At 40.0% G+C, this 22,955-nt stretch overlaps 1 protein-coding gene across 1 annotated transcript in view; it reads left to right on the forward strand.

The window, feature by feature from the left end:
• pudp (pseudouridine 5'-phosphatase) overlaps positions 1–22,955 on the forward strand; it is a 65,870-nt gene that overhangs the window by 23,686 nt on the left and 19,229 nt on the right. The gene's annotated exons all lie outside the window — the stretch shown is intronic.

Genomic DNA, 22,955 nt, shown 5'->3' on the forward strand with positions numbered 1-22,955 from the left:
CGGAGGGGTCCGAGACACTGTCTGCTCTCTCTGTGAGAACCCTCAGGGATGAAACACATTTCCATCTTCTCTTTTTTACTCTGTGTAGGTTATGGATCTTTCATCTTCTCATCCTTAAAGACGAGGTGGGGGTTGAGGGTGGGGTTCTGGAAGGCTTGTTCTTCAGCGTGATTCTTACCCATGGGTCTTTTACATGCTGTTCTGCACAGGAAACCTGAAGGCAGGGGTTTGAAGTGCAAGAGCTGCCTGAGTGTGTGTGTGTGTGTGTGTGTGTGTGTGTGTGTGTGTGTGTGTGTGTGTGTTTGGGTTGGAGCACAAAAAATCTGTATCTTCATGAAGAACAGATTTGCAACACGAAGTGAACAAAACGTCCTGGCTCGAAGAGTGTTTGAAACAATGAAGTGCATTTGCAATACATGTGTTAGTTTGATGAACAAGCACATAACACACCAGAAGAACAAGACGACTGGTTATAACAAAGAGGCATTTGTATGTTACTGCTTGTGTACACGACAAAAAAAAAAAAAAAAAAAAGTGAAGAAAAGGACTTAGCAGGTGGTGTGACAAGTGAAGCCGATGCGTGGGAGAGCATCTAAACAACTGCTTTTCTCAACTCATAAATGTGTGAATTGAACCATGGGTTGTTTTGATCACCTGTTTGAGAAGAAAAATGAAACTGACACTCACACCATGATACAAATAACTGATTCATCTCACTCACTGTCCACTGGAACGGGAACACCTTTACCCCTGCTCTTTCATGCAGTTATCAAATCAGCCAATCATATGGCGGCAGCGCAATCCATCTCGTAAAAGCTTCAGTTAATGTTCACATCAAACCTCATCATGGGGAAATAAAGGTGATCTCAGTGACTTTGACCATGGTCATGGTTGTTGGTGCCAGATCGACAACAGGTTTGAGTATTTCAGAAACTGCCGATTTCCTTGGATTTTTACGCCAAACAGTCTCACAAAACAGTTTACAGAGAAAACCTCCAGTGAGTAGAAGTGGGCGGAGCCACCTTGTTTATGAGAGAGGTCAGAGAAGAATGAGCACACTTTTTTGAGCTGACAGCAAGGCTACACTAAGTCAAATGAACACACTTTAGAGCAGAAAAGCATCTCACGTTGAACCTTGAGGTGGATGGGCTTCGATAGTAGAACACCACACCGGGTTCCACTCGGGTCAGCTGAGAACAGGAATCTGAGACTACAGTGGGCACAAGCTCATGGACTTTTGAAGATTAGAAAAAGACTGTCTGGTCTTGTGAGAGACCATTCTGTGTAAAAATCAGGATACTCAAACCAGCCTCAAAATCTGGCACCGTCAACCATGCCGCGGTCAAAGTCGCCGAGATTGACCTGCACAGATGACTGGCTGATTGCATAAGTGCTTGAATGTGCAAGTGTACACGTGTTCCTAATAAAGTGGATGATGAGTGTCCTGCAAAACTCAGCAGTGCTTCTGAGTGACCAGACTCCGCAAGGTTTGTAAGGTTTGTAATGCCTCATTTAAACCATCTAGGTGAGGTTTAACATCATGCAGGCATCAGCCAAAAGAAAACAAGACCTTGGAATAATTGCTATGCAAATTACCATCAGATTTCATGGCCACGCTATTAACTTTTTTATTCATCGTGAAGAAATAGCTTTAATAATCAGAGAATGAAAGTAAACTCTGCCTCATATTTACTTTGGCAAAAAGTTTGTATTCGGTGTATTTACTTAGACTATGCGATGGAGACTATACAGTCCATACAGGATTTTGAGGAGATTTTTTTGTGATTGTTGTGGCTAAAACTGCTTGATTTTGCTACGGCTTTTTTCAAAATTTGCGATTCAACTCTCAGAGGGTTTTTTTTTGTGTGTGTGTGTGTGTGTGTGTGTGTGTGTGTGCTTTTCTCTGGAAAACTACTTGAATTGGCGAAATTGCAGTCGCATGAAATAGTTTCGCACGCTCTTTCGCAGTGATGTTTGTTGGTAAATGAGACCTTTAGCTGTACTCATGTTCTAAGCACGAGAATCGAAGAGGGCTTTGGCTGAATGCGTGTGGTGATGACGTCACATGATGTGCCTTGGCCCAAGTCTGTGGAACATCTGCGTTAATTTTGAAAAATCGAACGCTCCTCCGAACATCGTGGAGTTTGCTTGATCTTGCGTTCATTTCTGCGATCGCAAAATCACAAAATCCTGGATGGATGGACTTTAACTATATTATAGCTACACGATTCTGAATCCCGCCACGAAGAGCAATCTGGATGACTGTAGCGTGAAATTCAGCTACCATAGTCACTTCATACAGATGTCACTTCATGGTTAAAAACCCTGACAGAAAATAAAGATGCTAGCCAGAGTCGAGTGATGCTTTTATTTACAACGCAAGCACAGAACACCTCAGCTCATAGCCAAACCGTCCACCAAAGATTTAGTGACTTGTGCTACATGTATAACATTATTAGGACACAATTAGGATTTTGGTTACACTGTTGTCTGACAAGATCATTTTCCTCAGTCTGTATTAATGCACTTAACTAGCTCACCATATTAAGTTACTTTTAAGCTTATAGCCAACTAAAGCATGGGACTGGGCAGCACACTGGAGCGTCTATAAAGAAGTGAAAAATATATCTGTCGTTTGTACACCCCTGCTGGTTTTGTTGTTGTTGTTGGACTGGACTTTTACTTCAATTGTCAATCATACTGTAAGCCTCTTAGCAGTTCCTCCTGTTAGCTCTTCACGGACACACATTCGTTTCAATTGTGAGGCAGTCAAAATAGCAAGGCAAACTTCTTTCATGCTGGCAGATAGACGACTGACAGAAATTATGGTTGTATGTGAGAGAAGTGGAATATCGTGGGTTAGAAGTAGCCTAGTCAAAGTCGCTGTACTTTGTAAATTAAGCCATTAGTTGGTTCATGTTGTTGGAAATACAACCAGTTACTTAGAAAATATCATGCGCAGGTACAAACATAAATATTTTTAAAAACTCGGGTGATGTAGCTGAGGTTGAGGAACTGTCAGAGTCACGAGTCATTCATACAGCATGCTGATACTGCTGGCTTTTTTTTTTTTTTTTACCTCTGGGTCCCCCATCCCATGTTTCCAGGGGCATATTGATAGGGTTAATATTTAATAAAGAAAAAAAAAACCTTCAGGTATAGGCCATACCCACTTTGGGTTTAAATCTGAACTCGTATGTATATTTAGAGCACCAAACAGCTACAAATACAAATATTGGTGTACAATATAGCACAGGCACAGAGCAGCACTCAACATAAGCACATGCAGTGCACAGTCAGCACCATGATTTCAATTAAAGTCCACTATGAATGATATGGGTGAATAATCACCAAGTCAAATAAATAAGATGGAGTGGAGCATACAGGAAGTGAGAGGTATGATGTGCCTGAAGATGAAAAGTGGGGAATCAAGACTCGATGTGTCAGAACGAAGAAATGGAAGAAGACAAGTCCATTCGAATGGAAGACGCATTACTGAGAGGCTGAAAAATGATACAACAGAACAGTCGAAAGCTGCGTGCTACATGGCATGCTGAAGAGGTTTAGATCACAGCAAAAAAGATGAGTGAGAGGAGACACGGATTACTCCCGCTTCCGCTGTTCCAGCCAAGCTCAGACGGACGGGTGGAACTGGAACGCCACAATTCATCTTCGGTGTCAGCCTTTCTTTTCCATCCGGGTTTAACCAGGCCTTGGGAGAAGAAGAAAAAAACGGCCCTGTGACAAACGTACAACTTTGTGGTGTGCATGAACTGACTTTTCAAGCCTTATTTGGGGGTTCCCATGGTTCAAGTGAGGAAGAAATGAATCCAATAAAGTGGAAGTCCATGAAGTACCTTTAAAGTGCTTCTTCACCACTGAGCTTTAATGCATCATAAAGAGGAGTATGTCCAACATGTAAGACTATGGAAATGTGACATTTATTCATTTGGTAAAATGGACTTGCTTGTGATGTTTAATATAATCAGGGGTTCCAAGTGCCAAGAGTACCCAACTGCAAAATGTGGAATCACCCTCTTCGATGATTTTCCCCTGGTGATAAATGCAAATTCGCAGCTTTTACGAAGTGCTGATACTGGAGACTCCTTCCAAAATCCATAAACGTCTCAGTACAGAAAATGTTACCATCCATCCATCCATCCATCCATGTTCTGTACCGCTTGTCCTACACAGGGTCACAGGGAGCCTGGAGCCTATCCCAGGGGACTTGGCGCATAAGGCGGGGGACACCTTGGATGGGGTGCCAACACATTGCAGGGAACAATCACACACACACACACACACACACACACACACACAAACATACACCAATCAGGCCAATCAGCCAACAAAGCCTGTCTTTGGACTGGGGGAGGAAACCGTAGTACCCAGAAGAAACCCGCAAAGCACGGGGAGAACATGCAAACTCCATATACACAGGACAGAGGCGGGAATCGAACCCCCAACCCAAAGATAACTGTACAGAGACACTTCTAGGGCATTTTTGCTGGATGGAAGCCAATGAACAACTTCTCTCATAATGAATAATGATATCTTGAGCTTCCAAACAGAAACCAAAGAACAATAGACAAAAACCAACCTACTTTGGAAAAGAAGTGTATTTATTTGCCCCTAGAGAACAAAGATAAGATGCTTTGCAGTTGTGGTTAGATGGGTTAAATCAGACATGAAACAGCTGAGAGCTATTCATAAGAGCTCGATTAAAGAATGAACACATTTAGCAGACGGGAGACAAAAATGAGAGATTTGAAGAACAAAAGACAGCAAAGATACGAAGGAAAAGTGCAGCCGCGCCCCTATGGATTAAATAGCAGCACTATTAGGCATTTACACACCCACACAGCCATACATAACAGCTCTGTGTCTTGCTTCCATAACAAAATGGAACTATGATGAGGAGGCCTCTGTAATACACAGTCATACATGCCTAATCATATTAAACATCCAGTGGTCTCAATTACTTCTTATATAATTATAATTACCGCTGGATGGGAATGCAGATTCATTCATTATTCAGCATCGAGTTGGCTCGAGTGTCCTTGTGCTCTTGAAAGCGCTTGGAGTTTGAAGGTGAGTGCTATACACGTGGAAATGCAAAGACAGGAATAACAATGGACAATGGTATATCGTTTATTTATTTATTTATTTTTTTGGGACAAGGTTTGATCAGCGATTCTCAGCACATATCACGGGAAGCCTTAGGAAGCTTTGCTTTAAGTTCCACACCGCAGGAAGGGCAGTCTGGAGCACTATAGTGTGAAATACTACATCATAACACAGCCTCCTTAGAAATAATGCGCGGGGGGCGAATTTTCAGAGTAGACTGGGAGGTACGGAGACCCAGAGCAATTAGTGTGCTTTATGTACGGGGTGTATAAATGGGCCTATTGGTGAGCACTTAAAAGAAGAAGGGTCCTGTTGTATTGGGCTTTGAAGCATCAAGCTGAGAGGAGTTGTCATCGAGCTTCAAAAAAGCTTTGGCAGTTTAACTTAGTATTCAATTTACTCGCTCTGTCTCTCGCTGTTTTTCTTACACCTGCACACTTCACTGTCTCTTTTCAAGTTCTCACACTTCAGTACTGCCAGACGTTTGCAGCAAACAGCCAATAGTGTTCGACGTGGACAGAAAAGCAGGTGAGCATACTTCCGGGTGAAGAGCAAGCAATTATTATGCGAATATATGAGGAGTTTTAACCTATACCAATCACAACAATCACACTGTTGCGGCCGCTGCAGGTCGGGAAAATGGCAGATTCTGTAAATGTATACGTTTTTTTTTTTATAGGCTAACAATGAGGGTAAATGGATTGAAAACTTATAACCCCAACATCCATCCATCCATTTTTTATAGCGCTTATCCTTACTGGGTCACGGGGAATCTGGAGCCTATCCCAGGGAGCATGGGGCACAAGGACGGAGTACACCCGGACGGGGTGCCAATCCATCGCAGGGCACAATCACACAAACATTCACACAGCCATTCATACACTACAGACACTTTAGACACGCCAATCAGCCTACCATGCATGTTTTTGGACTGGAGGAGGAAACCAGACTATGCTGAGGAAACCCCCGCAGCACGGAGAGAACATGCAAACTCTGCACAGGGGCTGTTGCAGGAATGGAACCCCCAACCCTAGAGGTGTGAGGCGAACATGCTGAGCACTAAGCCTCCGTGCGCACTATAACCCCAACATATTTCATATAATTGCATTTAATATAGCTGTAAATTATTTTAATTACATATTAATAAAATAAATTTGAATTTGTGACATTTTAGGACAGGAATAATGCCACCGCATGAAAATATTTACCACTCGCAAAGAACCGCAAAAAGCAATACAATCAATACATACAGTTTGCGGTATAGTAAAAGCGGCATGTCTGATTTTTAATATGCGGCTCAAGAAGCCGGCAAAGATAAACTAGACCATCTGCGGAAAATCGATATCTTTCATACAGATGGTCATCGGGAAAAGTCAGGGGACTGTGTCTGTCCCTAAATGTTCTTTCCCTTCGACACACTAAGCCTTCTAAATCCGACAACTATTATTAGAGTGAATTACCCAGCAATCGTTTCACATTTTGAAATTTCAGCCTGGCTTTCTTGACTGTCTGAGCACTTAACATTGTCCCCTGTAGGATGAAGACTATTCTTATTTGCTCTTATGTGCTCAGTTTGCACTGACCTGCCAATGCCCCCTCAACACGTTTCTTATCACCACATGAATACACTCCATGTTTAATTCAGCTCGATTTTTTATTTTTTTTCTGTGTTGGGTTTATTTGGTTTTTATTTAAGCAGAGACCTGGGTTAATTAAAGTTAATAGCTTTCATGATGCTGGTTATCAACTTTCTCAATCAACCCAGATTTTAACCCTGAATCAATGTTTACTCATCGTACGTGTGCACATAAAAGCCAGACGGTTGCAGCAAAAAGCCATTAGCGTTCAACATGGAAGAAGAAAAAAAAAAGCAGGTGTGCATATTTCCGGTTGAAGAGCGAGAAATTATTATGCGGAAATATGAGGAATTTAAACCCGCATTACACTAATCACTGCCAAAGTGATGGGAAAATTGCTGATTGTGTGAATGTAGCCTATAAGTTTACTTTTAGAAACTCGCAATGAGAATAAGTGGATTGAAATCTTATAACCACAACATATTTCATGCCATTTAATCAAATATAAATGTCAATTATTACATATTGATAAAATATATATCAGTTTGTGACAGTATATTAGGACAGAAATAATGCTACTGCATGAAAATATGTACCACTCGCAAAGAACCATAAAGCAATAAGACAGCGAAGATCAACTAGACCATGTGCCGAAAATTGATAGTCATCGGGAAAAGCAAGGGGATTGTGTCTGTCCCTAAAAGTTCTTTCCCTTCAAAGTGCATTTATTATTTGCGCTTCAAGCTCCACAAACGGTCAAGCCACCTCTACAAACACTAAAGGGTTAACTTTGATTTATATCACTTTGCTCACAGCTGATTGGTCCAAATCGGGTTAGGGTTTTCTTAGCCAGATTATTAGCTGTGTAGCGTAAGTTACCATGTCGATGAAACCTGCTAAAAACCAGCCCACCTTGTTGAGAACGAAAAAAGAGTTTGAGTTTGCTCAAACTAAACTCAAACTTCCCTGGGCAGCCACCGAAACTGGCTTCATGAATCAGGCCTCAGGTTATTATTAAAAAAAATAATAATAATAAGTGTTGTTTTTGCTGTTACAGATTTTTAGATAAACAAGTATATCTTATCCCTACCGCTTATTTTCAATTCGCTGGAAAATCCTATGTTGTCTCAGTTTAATTGCAGGAAATTATGCAACTATCTTTTAATTAATGTCAGTGGACTTGTAGACATTACGTTTGAAGTATTGATAATAGCTACATGTCGTCTGCATGCTGATGAGGTCTAATGCTAGATTTAATCATTAAACTAGCTATAGGAAGAGCATACAGATTAGATGTTAGAGGGTTTGTATTTTGTAATAAAGGTAACACATCAAACAAACCCGTAGTCCTTAAATGAATCTGTTACGTAAGACAAAGATTGACGCATTTTACTCATATGAAGGACTGTGAAAACGCTCTGAAGACAACTTTCCAGTTGTTTTAATGTTAGAAAGTCACAGGAAGCTCAAATTCGTTTGTGTTTTTGGAATACATAAAAATACTGGTGAATTCCATCAGCTCATTCGAGAGCGTAAACTAACTGGACATGCTAGCACCTCACTTCTGGATTTCACCCAATACACTTCAGAAAGCTGTCACGAATTCCAATTTAAGTGCATGGTGCATAACGCTTCTTGCAGTTATCATTGATTCTCCATATGGTTTAGTTTGTTTTAACATGGGTGTTTGTTTTGGTTTTGGTCCTGTCTCCACCCCTGTCCTGTCATTGGTCTGTTACATATTGTGTTCACCAGTTTGCTGTTAGCCCTTAATTAGTTGGTCTATTTTTACCCTGCATTTCAGTTGTTTCGTTGTGAAGCCTTCTTGTGATTTCCAATTGGTTTCTTCTTCTTTGTTATTCCAGTTTGTGAATATGGTTGAGCCTAGTTTGTTGCTTCCTGCTTGTTTATTGACCCACTCTGGATTGTGGACTTTGGTGATGATACTTGGACTGCCTGCAATAAAATATCTACTTGCATCCTGCCTCTCACTCCTGCACATTACAAAAACAATGCACTACAAGCTTCAGTGTGCACACGGCTGTACAGTATGTATGTATGTTTATAATTTATCTTAGTGAGAATTTTATGTCTGTCAGTTGCACAGCCTATATGCAGTGGCTTTCTGAATGTGTGTGTGTGTGTCTTGCTCATAACATCCACTCCTGGGTCAATCCGGAAGTACAGGTTCACTTGTTTTCCAAGTAATAACTACCCACGGGGTCAGTCATGGTCAAAAGACCCTTGATCAAATTTTTCGACCTTATAACCTTACAAACGATTCCATCTTCTCTTTTCCTTTTCCTAAAGCCCCTGGGATACCAGAATGGCCTAACTATCACTCCATGACCCCAGCTTTGGACAGTCTGATGCTTTTTTTGCTTGGTGAGATGGCAGTAAATTGAGAGCCTACGAGACAGTGAATGAACAAGACCACTACCTTTCTGGCTTTTTATACAAATACTTCCAGTGTTGGTGTGAAATGATTAGACAGTGCCTGGGAAAAGTGCATCCTTTAATAATTGACATTTATCTACTAGAACATGGGCTGTCAACTGGTGGACAGTGGTCTGGATTTGGACCCAGGAAAGCAAAGTGCATAGAACTGAGTACTTAAAAATGTAGTGTAGCAGCACTGATGAAACAAATGGGGGGGTGGTAATAGCTGTAATTCAGCAACTCTTATAGAATGTTTGGTCAGAGAAGGATGTTTATTCTTTGGGTCAAACTTAAAACAGTCTGTGGTACTAGTCAAACATGTTAACAAAGTATCACTATGAAGCAAAACAATTTAGCCATAGGTTAATGCTAATCATGGTTGAGCATTAAAGGGTAACTATTGATTCCATTCATGTTATTATGCTAATTACTTATTAGGACATTTTGTTATAAAGGAATTTTATGTAATTCCGCCATAACAAAAATGATCTACCTTTCTGAAGGCTTTAGCTCCAACCATCTTTAGCCCACCTGACCATCTAATTATTGACTCAAGAAGTTTTTGAGCTACTAAAAATCTCTTTGGTTGGATATGAAACCTGAAGGAAGGTAGATCTCCAGGAAAAGACTTGGTGACATCTGCACTAGAGGATCATTTTCCTTTCAAGTTATACACTACACAGAAAAATACAATTCATTATACTAAATTCTAACCATCTCTAATCCAAGGATGTGCTTGGACATCATTTGTTGAGCCCCGGCCTACAGACTAGCTTCTTTACGCCCCGAGTAAATAACTTGTTTGCAATCTTGAAGAGGGATCTCATTTACCCATACAGATGGATGGCACTCTCTAATCATGAACTTCGCCAAGAACTGCTTGCGTTAATGTGATTTGTGTGCCTGTTTTGGCAGTCTATAACTGAGTTGGATGCCTATGATGCAAGGCAGATGCGAAGGCAGCTGAAGTGCCTAATGCACTACAGTGGTCTCATAAGGGTCTGGCCTCACAGCATGTACAATTAGAAACATGCAGGGTGTTTAGTACTTGGTGGGTGTGGGTGTGTGATTGAGTGAGGACTTGTCGGGAGTAATCAGCGGAGGTGTGTGTGTGACGAGTTTCACCTGGCGTTAATATCAGCACTCAGCAAGCCTGACGGGAACCCCACGCTAGAGGGAAGGAATTCAAAGCAGCCTGCTAATCAATGTCATGAAGATGTGAAGGGGTGGTAGAGTGAGTGGAGACAAGCTTGCAGTGGTAAAAGGACCTCAAACAGAGAGACACGCACACTGTACACTTATCTGATGACATTTAAGTCGTTTAGTAAGATGATATGTACAGTGTAGTGCATGTGAAGTTCTCCAGAACATTCTACTATACTAAAAAAAAATATCGAAAACTTAGCTGGTGGTGTTGAGATTATTTTACTGTACCATGTTTTGGTACGTAAACTGGACAATAGGTCGTGTGCACAAACAACAGAAGCGTGACGTGCAAATGCAAATTGATTTCCAGTAAGACTTACAGCAGATTGTTTACCACAGAAACACCAGCCCTGGTATCACCTTCATTTGCTGTGGAGAGATTTCTTTGGCCGTAATTTTGTCAACATGTGACCAGAGTAGTTGGAGAACTCGCCAACGGAGGATTCCAAGCTGAACAAAAGACATAAATTCTTCACGGAGTAATTCGTTTAAAGAGATCAGGATAAGGAAACGTTAAGTGACATAAGTGTTGATGATAAGCAGCTAGATACCCTCCTACCCAGCAAACGGGGGACATCCCCCAGACGTCGCGAACATCCACTTAGGTCCGCATTTGGCCCGGTTAATAACGTTCGCTGGCAGACATTCCGAGGACATCAGAGTCATAACGTAAAACATAACATTACCGAATGTGTTAATTAAAGCGAAAGTCCCCTAAGCTTCCCAAATGCCCGCTGGACGTCCTGTGAGCGTCCCCTTCAACGTCCGTTGAACGTTTAGGGGACATCCTTAGAGGCCATTTAGGGGATATCCTTAGAGGCCATTTAGGGGATGTCCTGGAGACCTTTTTTTGTCAGCTGGGTAGTTGGTGTAATAGGACAGAGTTAGCAGGAGGGTAGAAAATGGAAAAGGACCAAATTAGAGGAATGTTAAGCCTTAAAAAAAAAAAAAAGAAAGACCATGTCACGGTTTGTGAGAAAGAAAGAAATAATTAAATGTACATCAAACACCTGTCTGAGTACTGGAACACAGCTGACGTATAACAGTTGAAAAAACATTAGTCATGGTTTCATTTTTAAACCATGTTTTGGAGCACAGACCCACAAAGGACAAAAATCACACCACTATCCCGTTACTTAATCAGCTCTAACAATAAATATTCCAACTACTCAGATGGTAATATTCCTCTAAGACGTGACTTAATTTGGTTTCAGTTTATGTATTTCACATTAGAGAACTTCATGATCGTGATTGATGGCCTCATTTAGCGTGCAGAGCTTTATGGACTGAAAATGGCAGGGATAGAAGACTTTCAGTAATGATACACACATTCCGTTTTATTCTGTACAACAGTTTGATTTTTTAAATCTATCACACAGGAAGGACACACAGCCTCAGGTAGGAATTAACTTTCAGTTTCGCCAAAGCTGTTGGTTTCACTGTGCTTTGAACAGATCGAGATTAATTACTGTCAGATATGACGAATGGGTCCATGTACACGGTCAGGTTCAAATAGCAAATGAGTGATAAAGTGAGCGTCTGGATAAAAATGCAGTCCAGTCTATGGATCAATTCAGGAATGTGTAGAACATAGGTTCTCAACCGTGGAGTCGCAACCCCACGTGGGGGTCACCTTAGAAACGGGTGCACCTTATATTTACTAAACCAATGAGTCATAACAGGTTAGCGGGTATAGATGCAAATGCAGAAAGAGTTTATTAAAGTAACACAGGTAAACAAAAAATCGAAATCAGAAGGCAAGGCTGTAATCCAGAAACAAGAAAGTTCATGCAGTGTGCAAACCAAACAACAAGGGCTAAACCAAAACACAAAAACCAGGGAGAGAGCAAAGATCAAAAGCAGAATAGCAACGAAACATTCACCAGCTTGGTAAGTCAGGTATGGACACGCTGAACAATACTTCGCAGTGAGAATGTGAACTCGAGTCCCTTAAATACTGTAAGGTGTGATTGTTCTCAGGTGTGGGTGATTTAGGAATCAGCTCACCATGACCGAGTCCATTGTTTGGATCTATAGTTCATGGCGGCCATATTCATAGGCCATGTTGCATTCTGGGAAACAGAGTTCTCTGTAGTTGTAGGCGTTTAACTGATACACTGTGAAAAACTGAATGCTAGACTCCCTCATATATGTTTAGTCATGATGCTTTTTGGTGTAATGGGGCTTTTCTCTCATGAAAATATAACACAAAATGTGAACCCAACTAAAGGGAAGAACCCAACTGTTCGTAACATTTGAGAAAAATACTATATGGGACACAGGGTTTAGTACACTTGTGTGCATCAAATCAAATCAATCTAGGATGGATGAAGCAGCTGACATGAGATTTTGACTATATCTTTTAACTTTGCTAAACTGAAGTGTATGTGTGTGTTGGGGATTTGGATAATTGGGGTCACTGACAAAAAAAAAAAAAAAACCTGGCTCTGCTACAGAAATAAGTAGGGCAAGCGAAGGTGAATGTTTGTGTCACTGACCAAGGTGTTGAACTAACACAGTGAATAGTAGGCTGCTGTCTCTGTCCAGCTGTTGATTGTTGACTGTTGATTCTCACACGTGAAAACAACACAACAGCAGTCTCAGTGTGGTACTGTATATACAATTAAACCAACAAACTCCAACAATAGATGATCTCCAACCTGAAATCCAGCCCTGTCAGGAATGCTGAATATGTTCAGACCACCAGTGGCTCAAGAAATGTATAAAGGCAATTTGGCTGGATAATGTGTTTCTGGATTGAGGTTCAAACATGGTGCTGCTTGATTTTTTCTGCTGTCCATGGGAGTAATATATAAATTTGCATGAGAATTAAGGTGTATATTGGACACAAACTTAAACTTCAAAACTTTATTTTCAGAGCCTAACACAATTAGTGATGCATTTATAGAGTGTCCCTATCACTAACAATTCATTAGAACAGCTATTCTAGTGTATCTAGGCTTTTTGTTTTATTACTGTCACAGTTGATGGGTTATTTATACCCTCTAGCTTTGTAGCTGCTGTTGGTTTTGATTGGTTCCGACCCACTGTGAGCTGTAATTAGCCATCATGCCCACTGATGTGAAACTTTCAGCCCTTGTGTGAGGCCTGATGGTTGGAAGTCCAAATTTATACGAACACCTCCAAGTGTACCAAAGCATTTTACTGACAAGGTACCTCACTCAACTGAGTTCCTTTTCCCTTCCTCTTCTTACCTGGTTGTCCACCTCTCACTATATGCTTCAATACACTCCTTCTCTTCACTACAATCATTGTTACTGTACATCCACAGGAGAATATGCAGAGATCCACAGTTGCTGTCAGCATCATTCACTGTTGGTCTATGGAACTGCCAATTTGCTAATTCCAACCCCGCCTTTACCACCCAGTCACTCGCTCAACTCCTAGCACTTACTGAGACATGAATTTGCAAGAATACAACTACCCAGCACCTTCTCTTTTTTCCCCACATGCCTTGTTCAACCAAGCCAGAAGCAGGTTTGATCTCTAAGAGTTCTTTTAAATAAAACACTAATGCTTTTACAGATCCTCTTAATCATACATAAAAGTCTCACCTACCAGTTCTGCTGGGAAATGTCATCGGTGAGTTGGATTCCGCTATCATCTATTGCAAAAGAATATAGCCCAGTCATGGTACAGGGCGGCAGGAACATTCACCTAGACCATGAGCTGTCAACGTCCTCAAATGTCCAGCAACCAACTACATCACAAACCTCAAACATAACCTACATTTTCTATCTCCATGTAGTTTGTCCTCCCTGGCCTCACTTGCTGTTCCTTCTCCTAAAAAGTTTCCTTCCTTGATGTATGACTTGATGAATGATTTTGCTTTGCTGTCCTGGTCATGTTAAAGTGCATCTACAAAACCAGGAAGATCAGGCCTTACCCATCAGAACGCAAATCATAGTCCAGACTCTTCGTCGGCCTTCGGGTAAGCACTATTAAACGGGGTCTTCAACCAATGCAAGCATGCCCATGTTATGCATCTTCTCATCAATCTCCAGTGGTTTCTGCTAGCTGCTCATGCATCCATCTTCTACCGCTTACTCCTTCTTCAGGTTCGCGGGGGAACCTGGAGCCAATCCCAGGGAGCATCGGGAACAAGGTGGGGTACACCCTGGACAGGGTGCAAGTCCATCGCAGGGCACAATCACATACACACTCACACACCCATTCATACACTATGGACACTTTAGACATGCCAATCAGCCTACCATACATGTTTTTGGACTGGGGGAGGAAACCAGAGTACCCGGAGGAACATGCAAACTACGCACCGCTGGCGAACAAAAACTCCCTAAGATGTTAAGAGGAAGAAACCTAGAGAGGAACCAGACTCATCTGAGTAACAACGGATATTGTAAAGTAAAGTTCATTATGGTTTTATATGAAGTCTGTCATAGTACTGAAAGTTTAAAAACCTTAACATCTGTTCAAGTTTCGAGTTGCCTCTGGACAAGCAGCTACCTTCACTGGGTGATATTCAGGTATTGCACTTGACAGCAACGAAAATATTTGCTTCTTCAGTCAACATTTTCTAGCCCCCTGATTTTTGTTAGGTTTAAAGGCAAGAGCTTGTTGTTTAAAGATGGTGGTCTCAGACACTTTTAATCAAGAAATACCTTGCAACCTTGGAGTCATGGACTACACCCTGGTCATTTGCATAATCTGAAGAGCTGTTGCAGAAAATCAACTTAAGCATCTACATAACCCAACTCTGAATACAAGGACCTGTCACCCTATAACATTTGAACTTAACTCATGTACAATGAATAGAGTCTGTCGCTTGTCCGCTGTAGCCTGTGACTGATAGTCATTGGGAGCTGCAAAGCTTCACACCTAATCTAGTTCCTTGATGGTGCTTTGATTATGATTCTTGTTTTGGATACCAGCGTCTACCAAATATATAAATGTCAATGTAAATGAAAATCTCCTGCTCAATCCATTTAGTGTCAACTGACATGTATAATAACCAGCAAGTGCAGTCAGTTCTTGTTAGTGAAAATTTGCAAGACTTCTACACAAAAGAAGGCTCTGCTCAATTTTTGCTTTTTTGTTCATGCAGTTCATTCTTAAGATATTTCCTGAATGCACTGGAAATTCAAGGTTGCAACGCAGGACAAATGAAGTGTAGGAATCGTTCATAGCAAGAGAAGAGACAATTATATGGAGAACAGAAGGACACCGAAATCTGCATGCAAATGACATACTCGAATCATGAGCGGTTATATGAGCATTAAAACGTGAAGTAGCTCGCTTGCGATGAAAAAGGACAAAAGGCTTCGAGGTGTGCCGAGATTTCGAGAGGCTGCGGTGATGGCCTGGAGAGGATGAGAAAACAGATACAGAGTCCAGAAGCATAATAGCCTCTTTTGCTGTGTGGGGTTTAGAACAAGGCTTAAAGGACACCGATTTGTCCCTGCCCTTTTGTATTATACACCAGAGGATGGTAGTTTAAGTATAACACAAATGGAACTAAACACTAAACCACACTCCCGTGGCTCTTGTGTGGATGACAATGGCAGCCAGAGCTACTTTGTCATACATGAGTGAAGGGATCGAAGGCAAGCTAATGGGCATCGATGTGTTTGTGTAATGTGTATCTTCTCACCGCAGAGTTCTGCAAATAAATGTTGAAGACCATTTTAAGCGATGAGCGATGACGTCGAGTGCTCTGATGCCGAACACTGAACGCAAAATGAATAATAACACCAACACTGACAAGCCAGTTTCATACAGCAAAATCAGAGTAACAATGGCTTGGGTGAAAAATGAGCCAAGGCGGTGTTTAACATTTAAACTCATTTATATCTCTGACTATTAATCAGAAATGCATACCTTTGTTGCAGCATTATAAAAATGAGCACTCAGGTGTTAAATGGTGATAAACGTCGATGGCTTTTTTTTTTTGTTTGTTTTTGTTTTTTTGTCTTTCCACCAAAGGCTCACAGATCATATTTAGGGATAAACAGACCCTGCATTGCATTTAATCACTAAGCTATTTAGCACAAGCTAAATGGAGAGTTTGCAGTTCATAGCCTTATTGGGTTTTAAAGCCAGAAACAACGCTGGAGGTTATGTTGCGGTTCATATTATTCATGAGCAGAATACATATTCTTGGTAAAGAAAGTTTGCAGGTAATAAAAGCAGGCTGCATAGCTAGGTCTCCAAAGACTGTCTCGAGTGGTTGCTAATGTTGTACATGAAAAAAAAAAAAAAATCCTGCAGTGAAGGAAATGGCTGAACAGTGTTTGTAATATTCTGGCTTTGACCTCATAGTCTCCAGGACAACGGGGGATGCGTCCCGGAGAAATCAGAACTAGCAGAGGGATAAATTATCAATGTCCCATGTGGGATGGAAATTTTAAAATGTTGCCCTTTTATTCAGCTGCCAGAAGAGCTGAGGGACTCTGAATCTTCTACCCTCTCAACAGAATACAAGCAACAAGGGATCTGAAGGAAAAAGGCACAGGCCTATAACCCACCCTGGCCTATCTCCCTCATTCCTGGAACCATTTTTTTCACAGCAGGAGTGTCTATAGCATCACAGGGCTGCAGACGAAATGGCTTTTAATGAGCCATCAGATGTATTAAGGCTTGGGGGGAAGAAAAAAGAGAGCCATATCCCCATTTTCCCTTCATTAATTAGACGGAAGTCAGGCTCATTAAAGCATCCAGGGAGCCTCTGTGCATTGGGAGTGGCGTGTGAAGAGGGGCTAAGAAGAAGGGAATTGGTTCCTGGGTGCTTTAAAGGTTGTCTGTGGGATATTTTACCCCCAGTAGGTTCCTGTAGAAAAAGAGAGACACGGAGATAAAGAGAAAGTCTGTATTTCGGTAGCACAAGTCGCTTTAAGCCAGACATTAGTGCATGCGGTCGTTCTTCTTTCTTTAAGAGTCAAAATATACTTTAAGATGGAAATCTGATAGAAAAATTCCGAAATTATAGTATTTGCGGAGCAAATAACATGTCTTGACCTTAAAACTTAAAAAGTTAATGGTTAAAATATACTGTTAGACCTTTTTTGTTTGGTTTGCTGCAATTGTGTAGGCAATAATTTATGAAAGGGCATGGTGTGATTATAAACAATACCGCCTCCACGTTGAGCATGCGTTCTGGGAAAAACTGAAGCATTGCCTTCACTGTGAATTTAAATCAGTGCAATGACTCTTTCTCTTCCTCACTCATTTAATGTTGGCACCATTATGGACACATTCAATATTTCATTGAGGGGGTTTTTCTTACATAATAGTGGCAATATATAGTGATTTTGCTGTATACACTTACTGCAACACTTTTAGGACCATTGATCAAAAGATAACACATGATAACTAGTCTGAGTGTTCTGATATATTTGGAATTCTTTACAGGGACACGATGGATACACGTACTTTTCAGACATCCTTGTGGAAATGGGAGGGAGATAATGCTAATAAATGATTCAAAATCTCTGTCAAAAACACTCTGAAGCAGACCAGCTACAATGTGGACAAGTTTAAGCTTAAACCTTGTGTTTGGAAAGCAGTGTTCAAGGTTCATGGCTGAGCTGTACACAAGCTCTCTTCCAACAAGAAGTGTCCTGGCCCACCTCACAAAGTCTGCAAAATAGCTTTTTTAAAAAAAAAAAAAAAAAGTGTCAATAACATTGGAAGGCATACTGTTTTGTAATCATCTAGATTTAGTCTACTCACTCTGAAATACAGAACAGACTCATAAAAGAGGCCCAGCTGAGGATTTGCACTTTAGGTTCACCTCACCTCATTCCAACTCTAGTCCATCTTTAGAGGAAGAAGCAGGAACAGTTCAAGTACAGACAGCTCACTGTTTAAAATCTGAACAGGGCAGGGCGTAGTGCTCAGCAAGGCAGCTATATTTTATCATTGATTTAATATTTGTGGAAAAACAAGAGCAAATCACATTGTTGGTTAAGACATGCTCAGAAAACACCACATCAGCTACTTAAACAGATGCATGTGCAGGTCTCATTCAAATAGATTGAAGCCTGATCGAACTGCCCAGGCATATTGCCAAGATGGCCGCCAAGTGGACAGACTTCACTACGACTTTGTGTAGTGGAATCTTCGACATCTTGGTCTATGCACTCTGAAAAGCAGAATAAAACCATGAAAGAGGTCCAGCTGAGGATTTACCTTGAGGATGTTTAGCTTCAGGTCACCTAAATCCAAATCTAGCATTGTTGAGTCCTAATTTTTCTACTAGGAAAATGGTCAAATAAAGAACATGACCAAAATCTCTCAGTAGCTTCATAAACACAGCTTGGGTGTTGTGAGTTCAAGTTCTAGGGCTGACATGAATCCTTTGTCGTGATCCGTTTTTTGGGACGCGACAGTTTTATGGATTGGATTCACTTGAACATCGCTTTGGATTAAAGTGTATTTTCATTGGACGGGCGAAGGATATGTGAATTAATTGCAGGTATTATTTCTACATGCACTCAGCCATTCATTCGTCTCGACTTTCAGAGTTACGGTGGACGCAGGACCCTGTGTATGAGGTGGGAATACACCCTGAATGAGACGCCAGTCCAGCTCACACACTGTCACACTCTCCTCCACACCTAGAAACCACTTAGCATAGAAAATCCATCTTTTTGAGTGGTGGGAGGAAACCAGAGGACCTGGAAGAAAAAAAAACAACAACCATAGATATGAGGAGAATATGCAAAAAACAAAAATAAACCAAACCCAATATCAAACAAGGGAGGTGTGAGGCAGCGATGCTACCCACTGTGCCACCATGTCACCTATAATAATATTAGTTAGGGTTAGGGGCGGGGTTTGTTCTCATACTTTTGAATTCAACGATGAAATGAATACTGGACAAAATTAAACCATGCTTGACCACTGTCATATTCGTCTCTTATTATCAAGCAATCTTTTAATACACTATGAACAATGTTCTGTGAAAAAGCACTGAGAACAAATAAATAAAGAAGCAAACAGAACTTCAGATCTAATTTATCTTGGGCCATTAGTACAGCCATAAAAACGAATAAGCTACAAGACTATGACTTTTTATGACTCGGGTAAGATCCTGTATAAAATATGGTGCCTAGATGCGACTGGCTGTCAATAAATGAGTTTATATCGAATGTGTCAAAAAAGAATATGTAATATAGTTTGCCATGTGTGGCCTAATACGAAAAAAAAAAAAAAAAAAAAACGTTTTGTTTTATCTCCCTTCTCACATCTGCTGTTTACAGCGGCACGCTCCTCACAAAACCTCATGTCAGATGAAATGAATAATAGGTAAAAATGCTGTAAAAGACACCAGAGCGCGCAGGCGGGGCCTAGTGTTGCCCATGTGAAAGATGTTGCCCACCATTCTTCATGAATTCCAAATCAGCAGGAATTAATTAATGTCCAAAGTGCACCACAAATAGAAATCCGTTAGCAGGAGAGAGCATGTTCTGCAGCTGCCGAGGGAGGTTTTTTTTCATCGTCGATTCGAGTCCGTGGGCGCAGACCTACTTTAAGAACTTTGATTGTAGTTTCTGCAGCATGCCAGGCTCTGACAGTCAATAACACAATCTGAGGGAGAAAAACAGAGAAAAAGAGACATCTGGAAAAGAGACTAAGTGGACACACTGGGACAAGGAAGTGTGGTTTTTTTTTTTCTCTTAGTGATAGCTTCTTGTAAGATTTCAGCATAAGACAGCCTGCCCTACATATAAACACTCAGAAAAGCAAAAAAAAAAGAAATAATGGAGGGAGAAAGTGAAAGAAAGAAAGAAAATATAGTGATGAAATAAATTAAGGAAGTATTGGATGGAGAGAAAGGGGAAAAATAGCAATAGAAAAAAGTAAGGAATAAACACAACGAAAGAAAATGAAGAGGGGGGTGTAAGAAAAATGGAGGATGAAAGAAATTTGTTTTTTAAAAAATAATCAAAAAGGAAAAGAAAGAAAAGAATAGAGGGCAGTATAGAAGAGCAGGATAGAAGAAAGAAAAAAATAATTAATTAATGAAAAGAAAGAAAGAAAGAAAGAATAAAGAAAGAAAGAAAGAAAGAAAGGGTGGATGCAGGAAATAGATTAACAGACAGATTGATTGGATCAGTTGATTAGACATAAGGCATGGAAAGAGGGAAAATGAGCAATAGAAAAAAATTAAAGGAAAAATGAAAGAAACAAATTGTGGCTGAAAGAAAAAAAAAAGAAGAATAGACAAAAGAAAGAAATGATAGAGGGTGGCATAGGAGAGCAGGATAGATGAAAGAAAAATGAATTAATGAATGATTCAATGAAAAGAAAGAAAGAAAGAAAGAAATTAACCAACAGATTGATTGGATCACTTAAAAAAGGTGATAAATGATAATATGATAATAAGATAAATGAAATAATTACTGAGTGATGAATTAACTTTAAAAAAAAAATAAAAAATAAAAATAAACCTAACAAAAACTACTTCTGTGTGTTTTGTTTTTCAAATGTGCTCGAGTCCCGAGCGAAACACAGCAGAAGGTGATATGCATGAACTCAGGCTGCTCTTCTGCTTCACTTATCCTTTCATTATTCATTTTTTTTCTAGCATAACTATGAGTACTAAGTGATCTAGTAACACGAACCCACATACTGTAATTAAAAAAAAAAAAAAACAATAACAGGGTCACCAGAAGGCCACATGCTGGGTTTGTCAGCAGCTTTTATGCAAATGTCCCGCTGAAACGTTGCATTATTATTACACAAACTTTCCAGCTTTCCTCTTGGGCCTAATATTCATACCGGAACTTACTTTCCCTCGTCTTGGTAAAAAATTAATCGACTGATTCCAAGCAGGCGGAAAATAACAGTAAAGCAACGGGAGCAAAAGCAAAAAAAAAAAAAAAACAAGGTGAAAAAAAACCCCAGAAAGAAATCACTCCATTGGGAGCAGTGCAGAAATAACACAGTGTGGTTAATGCAGGCAAAAAAAAAAAAAAAAAGGAAGGAAAAAGACAAATCTAGCTGTTGCTACATACCTTTCCTATGTTGCCATAGGGATGAATTTGTGAGCCATTAAAATGTGAGAACATGCTTGGAAAGTAAAAAAACAGAATAGATGCTCAGGATTACTATAGCACAGGGGAAAATTATGTCTAATTAGAAATACTTTTATGTTAGTGTATGTTTTATATCAGTTAATGAACTTCCTTAAAAAGGCAAGAACGCAGTTCGACAGTGCATCCGAAATGTACACTTGACAGAAAAGCTCTTATTATTATACTTTCAAATATGTAACCATATTTATTGTAAAGAGTAACCACACAGGGGACCATTTGTGTCACAAAGAAGAGTTAATAAAGTTATACTATGCTGTAAACTCATAGATAACTATGCAGGGACTAATCAGGAGTGAATGAGTAATACTATATTAACACCTATAGATAAAGATACTACTATTAACAACAAACGGTTACTCAGTAAGAATATAGTAATGCTTTGATAAGTCATTATGAACTCAGCAATAATTACTGACTTTTGTATACCTCCTGGAGCAATATTCATTCAGTAATATTTGACAAGATACGTACACATAGTGGTGTATTCATGGGTGGAAAATACATGAGTAATTGTACGTGTTAATGTACTTAAGTACTGGTTTGGAAGTGCTATCAAAAATTGAATACGTTTCCAATAGACTTCCAACTGTCTTTTTCTGGAGTTACAGATGTGTATGCAGAATGAGGTGTCTTGTGTAAAAATGAAACATCAGCCTTTAAAATTTGCCATGCTGAGTTATATCACCTTTACGTTTGGTAAATTAGCCAGTTAAGGTTTGTAATTTAGGTTCGTTAATAAAGATATATAAGCCTCAGCCATTGTTGATGATTTCATCATGAACTAACACTATTTCTTTATTATTACTTACTGAGAAACTACCCAGTATTCTTTACTACATGATGCAGTATTATTGACAGGTGTTAATACTACTCATTCATCCCTGCTTAGTCCCTGCACAGTTATCTGTGGGTTATTGAACACCATTGTAATGTGTTACCAAAGAATCAAGAGAAAACATCATATATTGTACTTTTCATTGGCTAGCTAATAGTGTCCTAGCTAATAGGCTAGTTACTGAGAAACACAGCTCTCTGCATAAAACTTCACATGTTGACATTAAACTACAGTACATATCATCTCTATTGTAGTTATCTTTCATGCTTTTTTTTTTTTTTTTTTTTTTTTTTTTAAGCATATTTATTTATATTTTGAAGCCACATTGCAGGCTTTGGTCACCAGGCTACCTATGTGAACTCTCAAAAACAATGTCTATAAAGACGTCTCATGTGCACGCTATGCATTTTGACTTCTCTTAAAGCTGCAGTTTCGAAGAATTTCTGTAAAAGAATAATACGTATACTTTATTTAGCAGTATAGAGATACAGTCAGAGAGCTGTATGGCAAATTACCCAGAGAGCAAAAAGAAGACTTCTTCCATCTGGTACTCGGTAACTGTGACAGTCACATTGATGTGCAAAATAATGTTTTTGTTCTCAAAGCAGTTTTGCAATACTGAAGAGATGGCAATAACAGTAACAGATAACATGATGCTGCCACCACCATGCTACACCATGGGTATGGTGC

This window comes from Ictalurus punctatus, chromosome 26, assembly GCF_001660625.3.
Source record: "Ictalurus punctatus breed USDA103 chromosome 26, Coco_2.0, whole genome shotgun sequence".
NCBI classification, from domain to species: domain Eukaryota; kingdom Metazoa; phylum Chordata; class Actinopteri; order Siluriformes; family Ictaluridae; genus Ictalurus; species Ictalurus punctatus.